This window comes from Aulostomus chinensis, chromosome 3 (genome assembly GCF_037954235.1).
Source record: "Aulostomus chinensis isolate RoL2024-O1b breed Wild chromosome 3, RoL_Achi_v1.0, whole genome shotgun sequence".
NCBI classification, from domain to species: domain Eukaryota; kingdom Metazoa; phylum Chordata; class Actinopteri; order Syngnathiformes; family Aulostomidae; genus Aulostomus; species Aulostomus chinensis.
This window is the reverse complement of record NC_141322.1, coordinates 4,263,885-4,280,214: the sequence shown is the minus strand read 5'-3', so window position 1 is coordinate 4,280,214 and position 16,330 is coordinate 4,263,885. Positions and strand designations below refer to the sequence as shown.

General features: G+C 44.5%; 1 long non-coding RNA gene across 1 annotated transcript; it reads left to right on the top strand.

The window, feature by feature from the left end:
- The first annotated feature begins 355 nt into the window (after positions 1 to 355).
- Positions 356 to 13,301, top strand: LOC147267406 (uncharacterized). The gene is made up of 3 exons (XR_015112264.1): positions 356 to 483; positions 9,119 to 9,283; positions 13,202 to 13,301. It is a non-coding gene; the product is annotated as an uncharacterized LOC147267406 (long non-coding RNA).
- The last annotated feature ends 3,029 nt before the right edge of the window (positions 13,302 to 16,330 follow it).

Genomic DNA, 16,330 nt, shown 5'->3' with positions numbered 1-16,330 from the left:
CATGGGTCTGTCTCTCTCATTCCACACTAATCTAGTTTTGTCATGGCTGGCCAGTTGAGACTCAACTTTTCTCATCAACTCTTACATGGCGCTTGACTTCTAGACGTGTGTGTGTGTGTGTGTGTGTGTGTGTGTGTGTGTGTGTGTGTGTGTGTGTGTGTGTGTGTGTGTGAGACTGAGTGAGTGAGGGAGAGACAGAATGGTTTAACATTTGAAGGGTAACATTTGTATAATTCAAATGCAACTTTCTGAGAGCATTTCTTTCTCTCGGTTTCTTCCCCGTGAACTGGTGTTCATGCTGGTAACCTAACGGAGTTTTACTGGGGAGCGAAGCTAAAGCTGTTACCAGTTTGTTCAGACTCAGCAATAAGTTTCAACAAAGTAATATTTTTGATATTATAACTTGGCCTGCTTTGCTTTCACGCTCATCGTGAAGAGCACAAACATCACACGGTCAGAATGGAGGCAGCTGGATCTCCACAGGTAGGCTGTCTCATGTTGACCTCCATGTGCCTTCAAGCAACAAGGGAACGTTTTTAGAGCTTGTTAACTTCCGTACTGCAGTCATGTGTTATTTTTATGATGAGCCTGCTCACCTTCCACTCCCAAACTCCTCACCTTTCCTTTCCACTGCTGCGCTCATGACAGATCTGTGGTGTCGTATTAAACTGTTTGGACTGCACAAAGGGAAAGAATACACTCCCCTGCCTTTTGTCCTCCCCCACCCCGAGTAAATTCTTGTTTTAGTTTACTTCCTGTATTTCTTCTGTTTCCTTTCACAAGCCCTTTTTCAGGAGGAGAGGGAGCTTTCATGAAAAGTCTGTAAGTCCAGACCAAAAGAGGCAGATGTGAAAGGTCTGACAAGGATATCAAATATCGAGCAAGTCCAACATCTTCCAAAACATCAAAATGTCTGGTGACATGTAGTCTGGGGAGCTCCACCATCGTGTCCTACTTCCTTGTGTCGCCTCTGGCTACATCACATGACTTTACATCACATTATCATTGGTTGTGTCAGCGGCAAACTAGGAGACAGTTAAAATAGCTTTGAGTGCAACATCTGGGAAGGATAGCAGTAAAACCTCTGGCCCGACTGATTAATCTAATATAATTGGCTACTAGGGGGCGGCATGGCTCAGAGGTAGAGTGGCGGTCTGGCAACTGAGGGGACGTTGGTTCGATCCTCACTTCCCTCGGTGACTATGTCCAAGTGTCCTTGAGCAAAATACTGAACCCTAATTGCTCCTGATGGCCCTGCAACAGAATGGTGACCCGTCCAGGGTAAACGCGTCCTCTCACTCAATGTTGCCCCCCCCCAGCCCTTAACAGATAAGCGGTACAGAAAGTGGATGGATATTAGCATTCGCCAGTATTCATATCAACTACAGCCCAGCCCATTAAGAATCCAGGCAGAATAGGTTGATGTGTTTCTTCATTGTTGAATTTAGACATTTCAATTTGGACAGTAAATGCAATGACGCATTTAAAAAAACGCAGTTCATACACAAGGAATATCAACTAATTAATATCTTATCAGAAATGTATTTTTTCCCCCCTAATATGAGAATCAGGCCCCAAAACTCCAGCCTTCCCTACAAAGATGCGCATAATCTTGAACATGCTGATCAAGGCGGCTTTCCCTCCTCTCACTGGTAGATTTGTGGTCCCTGGATTTCCTCCCTGGCAGTTCTGACCCCTTTATGGCGTTGGTCCCCTCTCACTGAGCAGCACCAGCTCCCAGCGGAGGCTGATTAATTTTTTAGTTTCATCATATTTTCTGTTGAGCGATCAAACCTCTTGTCAACGTAAGTGAGTCATAGAACTTCAGAACGTCTTTTTGATGTTTTGATCTTTGTGCTGACTCAAGTTTGTCCATCAGTTTCTTGGTCTGGTATCCAGAAAAGCTGTTGTGTTTCCTCTGAAGCACCCTTGCTTTGAATTTCCTTATCTGTGATGCAGAGCGTTGTCTACTCCAGCTTTTTAATGACAAAAATACACCCCACATGGTTGAAAAAGCCCAAATAACTCTCAGCAGCTCTACTTTTTTCCCTGTCCTCAAAAATCCTCTTCAGTGGCACAAGACAGGTCTCCCCCAGGGACCTGAAGTGGGAGGTGAGAGCCGGCCATCTCTGCAGGACACGATCAGCAGCTGGGTGAAGAAACAGCCATCGCACGCAAACATAACGTGAAATTTCACATCGCTCGATGTCAACAAATACAAAACATACACAGAGTTCATTTCCTCTGGAAGCTGATTCTGAGAAGTGGCTGTAAATCTTGGAAACCAGTGAGTCAGTGTCCACTGGCAGCTGATCTCAGGCTGCCTGCGGGGGTTGCGGCCTATTTAAGCTTTCAGAATGTGACTGTTGGCACTGATCAATAGCAAATGCAAACGCAGAAATATTGTTTCCCAAAGTTCACTCTGGTATTATCTGCTGAATAGGCTGTGATGCCAGTTTGTACTTTTCCAGACAGTTCATCAGATCTTGATATACACCACATGCCCTTTCATCGCTGTCTTCGTAAAAGTCAAGTAACTACAACTGTCAGGACTCAAGCACAAAAACTGTCTCGCACACACTGGAAGTATTTTTCATCTCCCCTGCTTGAGGCCTCAGTTGTAACACGCTCACCTCCAGACGGAGACAAATCATACAGAACATCCCACGCGTCTCTGGTCCTAAAACATTCATTTACCTCAAGTGCATTGTCTCTTCATTTGATAAAGTTGAAACAATGCACCCTTTAGCTGAATGAGGCAGTTGGTGCTGCTGCGGCTGAGTCCATGTTTAGCATTATAGCACACATACGGGGATTCACTCCATGCAAATTTGTCATTTTCCACAGACAACACAAAGAATGACTCAATGTTGTTTCTACCTTCATCTTGTTTGCTCTTCTTGTACGTTTCACTGGAGGCATGTTGGGTCAGGTCATGTTCACCCTCAAGGTCAAGAAAAAAATTACCCGTGACATGAAGTACCGTTGAGTCACTGCTGACGGGCTTCACCCACATCTTTTTCACTTCCCCTTGCTCATTATAGCTGCGCAACCGGCAGGTGAATCCCCACTTCCACGTCAGCCTGACTGAATGGCACCAGCACCTCATTTTTTTGAGTAACTGACGCATTTCTTTCAACCTTTCATTGTTATAACAGTTTGGTGACATGCATTCACAAAGATGTATTTTCACTGCTACAATTTTTCTTGGCGATTCTTGCAGTCAGAAAACATCAGCCACATGCGGTCAGCTTGAAGCTAACGGAGACTCAGATGAGCTGAGTTGGACACGTTTGAGGGCTGGTAGAAGATCTTTTCAGACAGTCTTAGTGCTGTGAACAGGAAGTCTCCATTAGCTTGAAGCTAACAGAGACTCAGATGAGCTGAGTTGGACACGTTTGAGGGCTGGTAGAAGATCTTTTCAGACAGTCTTAGTGCTGTGAACAGGAAGTCTCCATTAGCTTGAAGCTAACAGAGACTCAGATGAGCTGAGTTGGACACGTTTGAGGGCTGGTAGAAGATCTTTTCAGACAGTCTTGGTGCTGTGAACTGGAAGTCTCCATTAGCTTGAAGCTAACAGAGACTCAGATGAGCTGAGTTGGACACGTTTGAGGGCTGGTAGAATATCTTTCCAGACAGTCTTGGTGCTGTGAACTGGAAGTCTCCATTAGCTTGAAGCTAATCAGAGTTGGTTCAGCTGGACTTGGAAGCTGCAAATCGCAGCAGCCTGCAGTGCATTGCTCTAAACCAGTGGTTGACAATAGGTGGCCCACGGACCAAAACTGGCCCCCCAGCAATGACACCTGGCCCACGAGATAAATTGTTTAATTTTGTTGCTTATTTGGAAAAACAAATAGCTGAGCTGAAGGAAAATTGTTTCTTCTCAAAATTACTGAACAAAATTCAGGACGCTGTGTATCTTGGAACGGCCCACGTGAATGTCTGGTTTGAAACCCTCCTCCGGCGCGTCTGTGGCGAGTGGACCACCTGCTTCACGGAGGTGATGACGCCATCCGCCTGCTTGTCAGTCGCTGGTTCCTCCACAAGTGTCGACATCACCTGTTAAACCTCGCGTCAGTCTGCCTGGTGTGGTTCCTGTATGTTGACAGGTGACGCCTGGTGCTGGGATGCTGCTGCGCTGTGCATCCCTGCTGCTGGGGCTTGAATCCTCCACGTCTCCGCCTCTGTGCTGAGCTGAGAAACTGACACAGTCTGAGTTGTTGGGATTTCTCTCTCTTCTGCTGTGAATTTCTGAATAATAAACACTGGAAAGTATCACCGGCTGCACCACTCGCTCTTTTATTAAGAGCTAATATCTCTCACCCATCAGCTGATCGCTCACTTTCTCTCAATCAAACAATAAGCCAGACAGATCTTTCAAAACAAGATGATCGTTCATCAAGACTGTAACGTGTCAGTGATAGACATGAGTGGATGGGTTGATTGACAGCAACAATAAACGAGTGTTCAATCTGCACGTGCTTCGATGAATGCATTTGTCTCTCCATCCTTCTTTGTCTGTCCCTCCACTATAAAAAAGTCTGAAGAGGAAAGTTGACAGTTACATTGTTTCTTGTTAGCCGTGATGTTTGGCATGTTTTCATCGAGACACTCTTAAGTATTGAATCTATCAATTTTGCATTTAGACATGGATTAAGCCTATTTTGATAATCTGACGTCCCAACTTGCCATCTAATGGCTTAAAAATACTTGAAAATATTTGCCTGAGACCAAACCTAATTGCCCACGCTGCTCTAGACAGTTGAATTGAAATCATAATTTCCTCGGACAAATATTGCTTCAGTCTGAATAAGGTAACTGTACACAAATTGGAGGAGTCTGTATACAACTGTGTTCTTGAAACGTGTAACTCTTTGATCCAGGGAAATACTCACCTTTAACAATTTTGTTTTCTGGCAAGGGCTGCAAGGTGGTGCAGTGGTCAGCACTGTCGCCTCACAGCAAGAAGATTCTGGGTTCAAGTCCTGGCTCAGGCACGGGATCTTTCTGTGTGAGTCTCCACGTTCTCCCTGTTCCTGCGTAGGTTCTCTCTGGTACTCCGGCTTCCTCCCACTGTCCAAAGACATCAATTGGGGACTCGGCTGATTGATACTCTAAATTGACCGTAGGTATGAATGTGAGTGTGAATGGTTGTCTGTCTCTGTATGTTGGCCCTGCAATGGACTGGCGTCCTGTCCAGGGTGAACCCCGCCTCTCGCCTGTAGATTCTGGGATAGGCTCCAGCCCCCGGCAACCCTTAGCAGGAATAAGTGGAAGACAATGGATGGATGGATGGATGGATGGATGGTTTTCCGGCAATTCCCCTGCTCATGTCATCTGCCACAGAAATTTCATTAAGTCACTAAAATTGGAGTGATTCAAGATGCCCGTGCCCATGGAATTCCTTGGAAGTGGCATGGAAGTACGGCTCACTCTTAATGTAAGTGGAAAATGATTTATTAAAAGAAAGTGCAGGAGCCACTCAGACTAGCAGCAGAAAATTAGGCAAGCTGGCTGGCGATGAGATGGTTCCCTGCTAATTATTTATCCCAGACAGCACCCTACTCCACAGTAAGGCCACAGGAACGTTGCCAGTATTCCAGTGTTCCATTTCCCTACAGTATGCAGCATGCAGGCTGGGGCGGGGGTCTGCCCCTCCATTACCAAAGAGGACACAAAACTTGGATTGTGCTCAGTGTAGAAAGCGCCCCAATTCTGTGTCCTGATGGAGGCCTTCTGATTTTGGTAGAGGGCGATTTTATTGTCACAGTTCAATAAAAGCTTCCTGATGAGGGCAGAGCAGTCCCAGCTGAAGCTGTTTGTTTGTTTGTTTGTTTGTTTTCCAGCTGAGGAGAACCAGGCGACTTGTTGTGCATACTGGGTCTGGAGGACAGCAAAGTCTTATGAATACTAACCAGTGAATAATGATTCACATGGGACTGTTGACCACCTGCATGCTAAACTGTCTGACTGTAACCATGGTAACTAATGTTCACTCATTGGCCGTTTCCTCTCCATTTATGGGATGAGGTTGTAAAATGAATCCTTTCTATAGAAGTGATGCAGAGTGAAACCGGGCCCCGTGATGTGGGCCTGGGTGCTGTTTGTTTGTTTGTTGGGAGGGTGGGCTGCTGGGGGGGGGGGGGGGGGTGTCTGTCTCACTTTAATTTTCAATCCTTCACTTTTATATTCCTGCCGGAGTGATCAGAAGTGTCACATACTCAAGAGTAATAAAAGTTAAAGACTTTAATTATAAGTTTGAATCTAACTAACTCAGTGACAAATCACCGCTGTCTGCATGTAATCTAATTTATTTCCGCAGCCTATGGTGGTGGTGCATCAGTCATTGTTAGGGAGACTGCTTCCAGGCATGGGAGTAATAGAGAAATATGATCATCGACATCTTTTTGCACAAGCTGAATATGTTTTTTAATTGCATTTTCCAAGGTGTCTTTAAATCTTTGCTTTCACTAATGGGAATAAACAATGTGCTGGAACAGCATTATGACCCAGGTTACATGTTGCAGGGGAAACAGATTCCATTGAGCTGAGTATTGATCAGTGGCACTTCTTGGGGGGATGAGCATGAACTGTTCTTCAGAGGGAAGGGAGTTTTACATAAAAAAACCTGCTAATTGTGCAGGAGAGATGTTAAAGTGATGAGGTGTAAATTAGGCAGTAATAGACTGGTATGGGTAATTGGGTGAGAGTCGTGTTGGTCCAGGCAGGCTGTGGAGTCAAGATCAGCTCATGACCTTGCTGATGATCCAGTCTTCTCCTTCCTCCAGCTGGCTCAGCCTGATCTCCAAAACAGAGAAACCTGACTAGTCCTAGTCCTAGTCCTTGTCCTGATAGTGGTTCTGGTCCTGGTACTTACATGGAACATTGGTGAATGGCAGGTGAATATGGCTGTCAGTGGATGAATCAGGAAATATTATAGCGTTAATGTTGAAACACACATGTGACCTCAATTTTTTTTCCATATTACACATAATTCTGACTTAATGAAATGTCTTTTATCAGAACATCAGTCAGTTACAACGCTGAGGCAATAATTGACTCCAAACAGCTCTGTTGGTGGGTTCCTATCACAATACAACATAAAGCCCAGGACCCGTATTTATCAAGCTTCTCAGACTTAATCATAAGAACATAAGAGCTGAGTGGTGCAGTGGGCAGCACTGTGAACCCCCAGCAAGAAGGTTCCAGGTTCGAGCCCCAGCTGGAGCACGGTGTCTTTCTGCGTGAGTCTCCATCTTCTCCCTGTTCCTGCTTGGGTTCTCTCCGGTACTCCAGCTTCCTCCCACAGTCCAAAGACATCAAGAGGGGACCAGGTTAATCCAGACTCTTCATCTTTGACTCCATCAATGTGGATTTGATTTTCTTTGGTGGCTTTGGTAAACTAATGACACAAGTTCGTCCGTGTTCGACTTAGCAGCAGATTTTTGTTACTGGGATTTGTGGATAAAACAACTCAGCAAGCTACAAACGAGGCTAGCACTGCAGATTAAGGGCTGCACTTTCTCAGTGAAATGTTCTGTTTCGATTGGTATTTTTGTGCTGGATTTATGTTTTAGCCGGATTGTAAATTCAATACAACTTCTGCACTTGTAGGTGCCGCAGTACTACTATGTTTGTTTTCCGTGTTGTAGCTCAGTACACATGTAAAAATTTCATACAAAAATAGCAGCTGATCTTTCAGTTGACCCCTACTGGAGCCAGCAGGACCTTCTGTCACAAGAATTTCTACTAAATGACCTTTAAATGATTGAAACTGGATCCAAAGAATCAAAGTTTAAGTTGAATTTATTTTCTTGTACAAGAAGGAGCGTTTTACAATGCAGCACACAAATGAGGTTACAGAGAAAAGACTCCCTTTGGAGGCTAACAGTTGGGTTTATACACCTTACAACTGGGCGTTTGTGCTTACTCCTGTTTATACAGACACGTTCCACAGATATTGTCACACATCCTCCCAATCCTCTAAGGAACGGCCAGCTTAAAATCTTTAAATCAGCGTGGCATGGCCCAGACCCATCCCTCCACCCTTTATTCCTTTATGACCCCCACTAACCTCTGCAAACTGCAGGACAAACCAGAAACCCCCATCATGGCATGTGAAAAGATTTTTATAACAGCTTCCATGTTCTGTCCACAACCGGTGATATCAACCCTTCTGTCAGGCAGCCAGTGAGAGGCAGAGTGGGACACGTGCAAAAAAAGACGTGTCCAACACCTGAGGTTAACTTTCCCTGCACAAGTGTGTGTTTCAGTGTGTGTGTGTGTGTGTGTTCAACCAACTCCCTTAGTTCTCCGCCTGTCAATCAAACGTGTTCGTCCACCTCCAGATTAATTATACCTGACTGAAGCAGGTTCCCCAGCCGGCCGACGAGGCTTTAACGGTGTGTCGACTTTCCTCTCTGAGTTCAGTTAAAAGCCAAGTCGCCCCCCCCCCCCCCCGGCAAAGGAAGACCATATCAAAGATGGAATAATTCGCTTAAAGAAAAGTGATTTCTTCCCCATCCTCACACGTTTCAAAATAGATGAATTTGGAGTGCCTTCCTCCTGCGCTGAATTTCCCCTCCAGCTGTGAAGCTTCACTATGCACTCCCGAGGATTCCTGTCTTCACACAGCGCCTTTATAGAGTGTAACACCGAGCAGTCACTCATTGATCATTCAGCCACTATTACCTTTATGGAGGCCTTTGTAACATTATTCTCATTTATTTTCCATGCCTTTATTCTTCTGCACTGTGCCGTTAGAAGACTGGAGTGGATCAAATGTCTTCCCCAAGAGATCAGGTCCTTTAAATGGATTTTATGTTGACGGCTTTCTTCTGCCTCATGCACTCTGAAGGAAGAGGAGGAGGAGGAGGTGATCAGGCCTTTGGTGCATCAGGTCTTTGGTTCCAGTAATGTTTCCATAAAATTCCCATTTGGTTAAATCATGGTGAAACTTTGCAATATTCTAGATACCACTCGATTGAATACACGGTCACACTGAAGCGCAGTTCTCTCAACAAGCTTGACAGAGGTGAAACAAATAAATAAGAGAGCACTGCATGGATGAGAAGCTTGAAAAACTTAGGAACTAACTTCTGGCTTTATGGCTCCACAGACGGCGGACAACTGGGAAGAGTCATGGAACCTGATGATGAAGGAGCTCCTAGACATTCACTCAAAGAGAACAGATCCCTGCCAAGATCCATGGAGTACCACAGATCTGGTCGACCCATCAGGAGGAGGGGAATGGAAAAAAAACGTTATTTTCTGTGACCACCAGGTAGCGCTATTACTTGTCGGGCTCAAATTTAAGGGGTTCCTGATTGTCCTCATCATTCTTGTGTAATCCAGCTGACAGACAGACGAATGGCACTGAAAGGAGTACTTCCTTTGAAGAAGGTCATGAAGTTTTTAAACCTGCAGCCGACTCGGTCGACAAAAGCAATCTGACAACTTTCACTTTTTTCCAACATTTTCTCCATGTCGCTGAATGTGACACAGAAGAAAAAAACAGTAGGCAGCTTCTTGTCAAACCACAATGTGAATCTAATCAATCTGCTAATCTGCAGCTTTACATAGGTTTTTAAATGTTTTTGTTCATTTTCATACATACAGTAAATTCAAAATGTAGTGACTCTCCTTTGGGGGCGACACTGTGGTGCAGTGGTCATCACTGTGGCCCCCCAGCAAGAAGGTTGTAGGTGGAGCCCCGGCTGGAGCACGGGGTCTTTCTGTGTGAGTCTCCATGTTCTCCCTGTTCCTGCTGGGTTCTCTCTGGTACTCCAGCTTCCTCCACAGTCCAAAGACATCAAGAGGGGACCAGGTGACCAGGGAGAGCCAATGGTTGTCTGTCTATATGTGTTGGCCCTGCCATGGACTGGTGACCCGTCCAGGGTGAAGGCTGCTGGGATAGGCTCCACCCCCCCCCCCCCATCCTTAACAGGATAAGCAGAAGAAAATGGATGGATGGATGGACTCTCATTTGTGACATTGCTGTTAGTTTCTTGGGAAATATAAGATGGATCTTGTTGTTTGTACTCTCCCACTACAGTTATTAACATATGTGTTATATCCATGTATGCCCAGCTAGTGGAGGTCTGATTCTACCAGAGCTTCACTGGAAACATCATCAGATGCTATGGGAACATGTGCTGTTCCTGTTCCTGTAATCATTATGAAAGGTTGCATTCATTTCCCAAGCAGCCTTCTGTTCTCCTCCACTGCACACAATACTCCATACACTGAGACGTTTCTAAATTGTGAGCAACACCTGCATGAGGTGAGTAAAGTGGAAATCAATGTGGATCTCACAGGGTGGAGAGAGCTGCTCCATGCAACTGCTGTATATTACATGTTCATTACAGTGTGTTCCCCTCCTTCACTCCCCAGTCACTCTCAGTCTGTATGACCTTAAGGGAGCACTGGAACTACAAAAAAAGTGATTGTACTGTTAATTTCTCTCAATGTTTAATTAATAAGAACAGAGTATTTGCCCCGGCCTGATTCATGCAGCTCCTACATCCTCATGCCGAAGTGAATGAAAAATTATGTCTTTTTCCCCTGTAGAGATCTTTTCGCTGACTTTTGGATTTGAAGCAGCAGCTTTTCAAATGGATCCAGCTTTTTGTTGGATAGGCTACATTGTTTTGAGCATCACTCAACTGTGGCGAAACAACTTGTCTCACTACCAGGATGCTACCCACTTTGTCTGCTAACATTTGAAACATTTGAAGGGATGTACCATTCAACTACTTTCCAAATCTGTTTGAAGAGTGCTAGCAAGAGGTAGCCAGTTTGGCCGGTCTAAGTCTTTGGTGCACAATCGTTGGTCACAATCCAAGTGAAGTCCCCTCCTTGCTTTGTCTTGTTACCACAACATGGAAACCCATTCCCTTTTGACTTTCATTGTCTGTAAGTGAGCATAATTGTTGTGGTTTTCTTTTAGGATAAAACTGAATATTATAGAGAATAAAGAAGTTAATGAGAAGAAAGAGACACTTTTTGACATTGCATAAGATAAGAAGTGTGTCATATATTTTGAACAGTTAGCGCTAAGTATTTTATCCCATAATGCTAAAGGCCTACGAGACAAGATTGGGAAACAGAGTCTATACCAATGAAGTGTTCTTGGCCCTTTAGGGACAGGAGGGTATAATCAATTGAGAGTTGATATGAGGACAACTGTTCTCAGAGGAAAGGTCAGTTTTTCTGGTATTTACCTAATTCCTTTCTCCTGGTCATGAATGAAGCTTGAAGGCTAGGAACGCCCACTTGGTGGATAGAAGAATGACACCTTTGTTGGGGTTGGGGGAGGTGTTGTGTGATGTTCTGTGAGAATTGTTGATTACATCATCCATCCATTTTCTACCTCTTATCCTGATGAGGGTCATGAGGGGGTGGAGCCTATCCCAGCAGCCTTCCCCCTTGACAGGTCACCAGTCCATGGCAGGGCCAACACATAGAGACAGACAACCATTGGCTCTCCCAGCCATGCCTACGGTCAGTTTAGAGTCTGGATTAACCTGGTCCCCTCTTGATGTCTTTGGACTGTGGGAAGGACTGTAGTTAGCTTCATTGTAGCTCCCAGCATGACACAGTTTTTAATGAGGCTGGTACGTTGAAGCTTCAAAAAACTTTGTTTACCTTGAACTGACTTGAGCTCATGTTTTATATATATATTCTTATCTTTCTATTAATATTTATGTTGCTCCTGTTGTGTTTGGGGGTCAAAGCCACTGCTCAAAATGATTATCATGTTAATATGGCATAGAAGCCCCCAAAACTAAAGTTAATTTGCCTCTCAAGATTTCACGATTTGCAAAAAAGGATGAAACTGCAGATTTTAAGAGCAGCCTTGCAGTAAGTGCTGTTTAACAAGGATTTTAACACATTCAGCAACAAAATATGTGTGAAAGAAACCACTTGTGTGTACATTATTAGCTCTTCCCCAGTTCATGACTTCCATTAAAAAATGACCTCATGCTCTGAATTTATCTTTAAATATACGAAATATGTATTATCTTATCCTAAAATATGCACACACTCCTCATACAGTTCTGGAGCAGACATCAGTATTCTTGTTTGAGGGTTTTTTTTGGCTGGAACCTGTCATTGGCATCAAAGGAACTGCACGAAACTGGTTCAGGTCATATTTACACGGTCCATCTCAGTTGGTACTAACGAATGATAACCCCTCTGAGACCACTCCAGTCAGATATGGTGTTCCAAAAGGCTCTGTGCTTGGACAGCCCTCTTCACCCTATACCTGCTTCATCTAGGTCACATGATAAGGAAACACTCCATTAATGTTCACTGCTATGCAGAGGACACACAGCTGAACTCATCAATGCATCCACATGGAACAAATCAGCTGACTGAACTGGAGGCCTGTCTAAAGGACTGAAAACATGGAGGACCCATCATTTCCTTTATTAAACTCTGATAAAACTAAAGTCATTGTGCTGGGGCCAAAACATCTTAGAGACACCCTATCCAATGAGACAGGTACCCTGGATGGCATCACCCTGGTCCCCAACACTACCATAAGGAACCTAGGAGTTCTCTTTGACCAGGATCTAAGCAGATCTCCAGGACTGCTTCCTTCCATCTACATACCATCACAAAGATCAGACACATCCTGTCTCAAAAAGATTCAAAAAAACTAGTCCATGCTTTTGTCACTTCCAGGCTGGATTACTGCAACTCCCTCCTGCCAGGCTGGACTAATAAGTCCCTAAAGACTCTCCAGCTGGTCCAGAACGCTGCTGCCCGTGTGTTGACTAGAACTGGTAGCAGAGACCATGTCTCGCCTGGACTGGCTTCTCTGCATGGCTCCCTGTCAATGCTCCTAGTCCCCTATTATACAGCTAGAGCCCTTCACTCCCAGGATGCAGGGTTACAGATCCTTCAGCTATCAGGCTCCCCTCCTGTGGTACCGTCTCCCAGTTTCAGTCCGGGATGCAGGCACCATCTCTACCTTTAAGAGCAGACTAAAGACCTTCCTTTTTGATCAGGCTTATAGTCAGGACTGCTTAGGCTGGCCCTTAGATATGCTGCTGAAGGCTTAGACTGCTCGGGATCTCCCATGATGCACTGGGCTTCTCTCTCCTTCTCGCTTTCCTCTCTGTCCTCCTATAGTGTCATAGATAAACCTTACTAGTATCTGTTACTAACTCCTCTTCTTCTCCCCTCATCCCAGATCCCGGTGCTGCTGGAGGAGGCTACAGACCTGAAGAGGCTCAAGCTGCCACCCGTAGCTCACTGAAGGAGTGAGGTGCTGGACCTGCTCTACTAGTAAAGCGTCATGAGAGAACTTTTGTTGTGATTTGGCGCTGTACAAATAAAATTGACGACTTGACTTTTTTACATCTCTCTCTTTTTATCACTCCATCGGTCAGACTCAGCCATAGAAATCAATTTTTGCTGTGTTTTTCAGAATAATATATCCTAGATGATAAATAAAACTCAAACCAGGCAGTTTGAGTCTGTAAGGCTTTCAGAGGTGGTAGACATTTCTGATTATTGGGAGGAGAGAATACTTTTTAGAATTTTACTGGGAATCAAAGGTTTGTGACGAGGCGGAGTAATACACAAGTAGCAATGTGTCTTTGTGTTCGGGTGCGTTTTTGAGGAGGAAAGGTCCTCATTTGGTGTCTGTCTCCCATAACCTTCTCTGATAGGCAACCAGCCTGCCTGCCACACACACATTGTCCTCTTCCCTCACAATCACCCCCCCCCCCACACACACACACACACAGTCACACACACCAAGCTGAGAAGCGTAGCTCGGCGCAGCTGCCTCCATCATCACACAGAGGGTATGAAGCTGAACCTGGGGATAGTTTTTAAATAATTTAAAAAAATAATTGTTACAACTGATCAATCTCTATTGATTTCTTGAAGACAATCCAGCAAATCAACACAAGTACCTGAGCATGGGTAGTTATAACAATAACTGGTGATTGTACAGATTCAGATAAATGTGATGATCAAATTTATTATGTTCATTTTGTCTGCTTGTTAAAATATGCTCAGACTTTCTTGTCTTCAGGTAAAAGAGACCGAGAGATGTTCGTACCTCGTTGACACTTTGTCTGTGACTCAAACGTTGCATAAAAGAGGCCACAGAAATCAGGAAGCAGGCAAACGGCGCCATCAACAGGGACGAGCAGGCGTACACCCTCTCCCACACCTCGGAATCCCTACTCCAGGGACCATCCGAGGCGAGGGGGGTGTGGTCAGATCATCAGACTCTGACAGGTCCGCCGAGCCGTCCAGCTGATAAATGACATGTCAGCAGCATGTCGGATGACACCTCTGAGGAAGAATGGAGTCACAGTCGAAACTGTCGAGTAGGTTCTGAACCTCTATCTCGTTTGTCTGAAGATTAGAAAGTCTGAGCGTAATCATGATGATGATCATCATGACAGGCTCAGGAACCATATCAGTGATACGTGGATTCATGCCATTAAGTTACACATCTGCGATTTGTCTGCACTTTTTTAATGTCTCACACAACAAAACTCAAATCTCAGCAAACTGATTCAAAATGATGCAGCCAGACTCTCAGTAAGAGAGAGAAAAAACATAGCACACCGATTTCAACATCATTTAATGAGCTCATGTCCTTTTTGGAGTGAATTTTAAATGTTTAATGATCCCTTGTAAAGCACACAGGAGCTCGGCTCCAGATTACAAAGCTGAATGAAACCTAGGATCCCGTGATGGGTCCCTCTTGACCGTCTCAAACCTCGGATATAGACTGTTATCATTTGTACTTTATGTGTGATACTGTCTGTTTTCATGTATCATCTTAAACATTTGCTTCTTGTTTTAATTTCATGTAAAGTATGTAAGTACTTTGTTTTTAAAATTGCCCTATAAATGAAGGTTTGTTCACATTGTGAGTATGGACTATTGATGCCTTTAAGAGCCTTTAAGGTATTTACACGCCCATTTAAGACGATTCGTGTTGGAGCACAGAGGAATTAAATCGTCATCCATAGATTCTGAAAGCATCTTGAGTTTTTCCCCAGAGCAGTGAACATACTTGTTCCAGCAGCCGTCATCACACTGATTGTAGCCTGTCTTGTTATACTGAAGGACTGAAAACAACATTCTAAAATTGAAGTCAACCCTTAATGAAAGAAAATTCATTTGCGGCCCATTTGAACAGATCTTCTATATGGGCTTCTTTATGTCTTCCAGCATTTGATTGCCAGAAAACAAAAGCCCAGTCAGCTCTACGTCCTCCTGGACTACAGTTTGCCCTGTTGAGCACTACTAAGTGCTCACCTTTTGATGGGCCTGATAAATTTATATTTGGGTGTCCAATTGCAGGGGTTCATCAGTGTACTCATCTAACCAGATGATCTCAGGTCCATACTCATCCAGGAGAGGAGCTGAGGGTTCAGTGGTGGACAACATCTGGTATGCTGGAGGAGGCCCATTCTGCATATTAACTTTCTTCTCCACTGCTGCTGAAATGACAAGCTCACACATAGATCTGATTAGTGGGATACAACAACAATCAACCAGGATCAACATTGTCAATGCTACCAATACTCCAAAAATGACACTCTTGATCATTCCTGACCATTTTCCTGTCCGTACATTTTGTCTACACCTTTCTTGGCTCCTCTAGCCAACCACACTGACTTCTCTGATACAGCTTTGTCTTGTAACTCAATCAACTCAGTCACAGTCCTTGTTCGTTAACTAGCCGGCGAAGCAGGGTTGTCTTGTGGGTGTAGTCGCTAATATGATGACGGCTGTAGCCTGTGAGGCCCAGAAATGACATCATGTCACGAACTGTTTGAGGCTTGGGATATCTAAGAATGGTGTTACGATGCTCTGCAGAAATGGAAGTGGCGTTACCGGCGATTAATCTTACCAAAAATGTTACTTGGGAGCGCGCACATTGTAATTTGGATTTTGGATTTTAGGCACGCCTGGGTGGCTTGTAGACACTCAGATTCAGTGAGTGCGGCAATGATAAGATCATCTACATACTGTCGTAACATCCAACCTGGCGGGAGGTGGAGGGTTTTAGATAAATGTTCATGTAGCGCATTATTGAACAGGCCAGGTGAGAGAGAATCCCTGAGGTTGAACCGTGCACTGACATCTGTGTCCGTTCCACGTGAATGCAAAGTACTTGTGCAGTTCAACGGGCAGAGGTATTGAAAAGAATGCGTTTGTGAGGTAAATCACTGTGAAAAACTGTTGTATTGGAGATAGTTGAGACAGGGCAGTGTGTGGATTTGGAACCGGGATAGGAGGCGTGATTACATGTGAATTAACAGCTCTCAAGTCGTGAGCCTTCTCC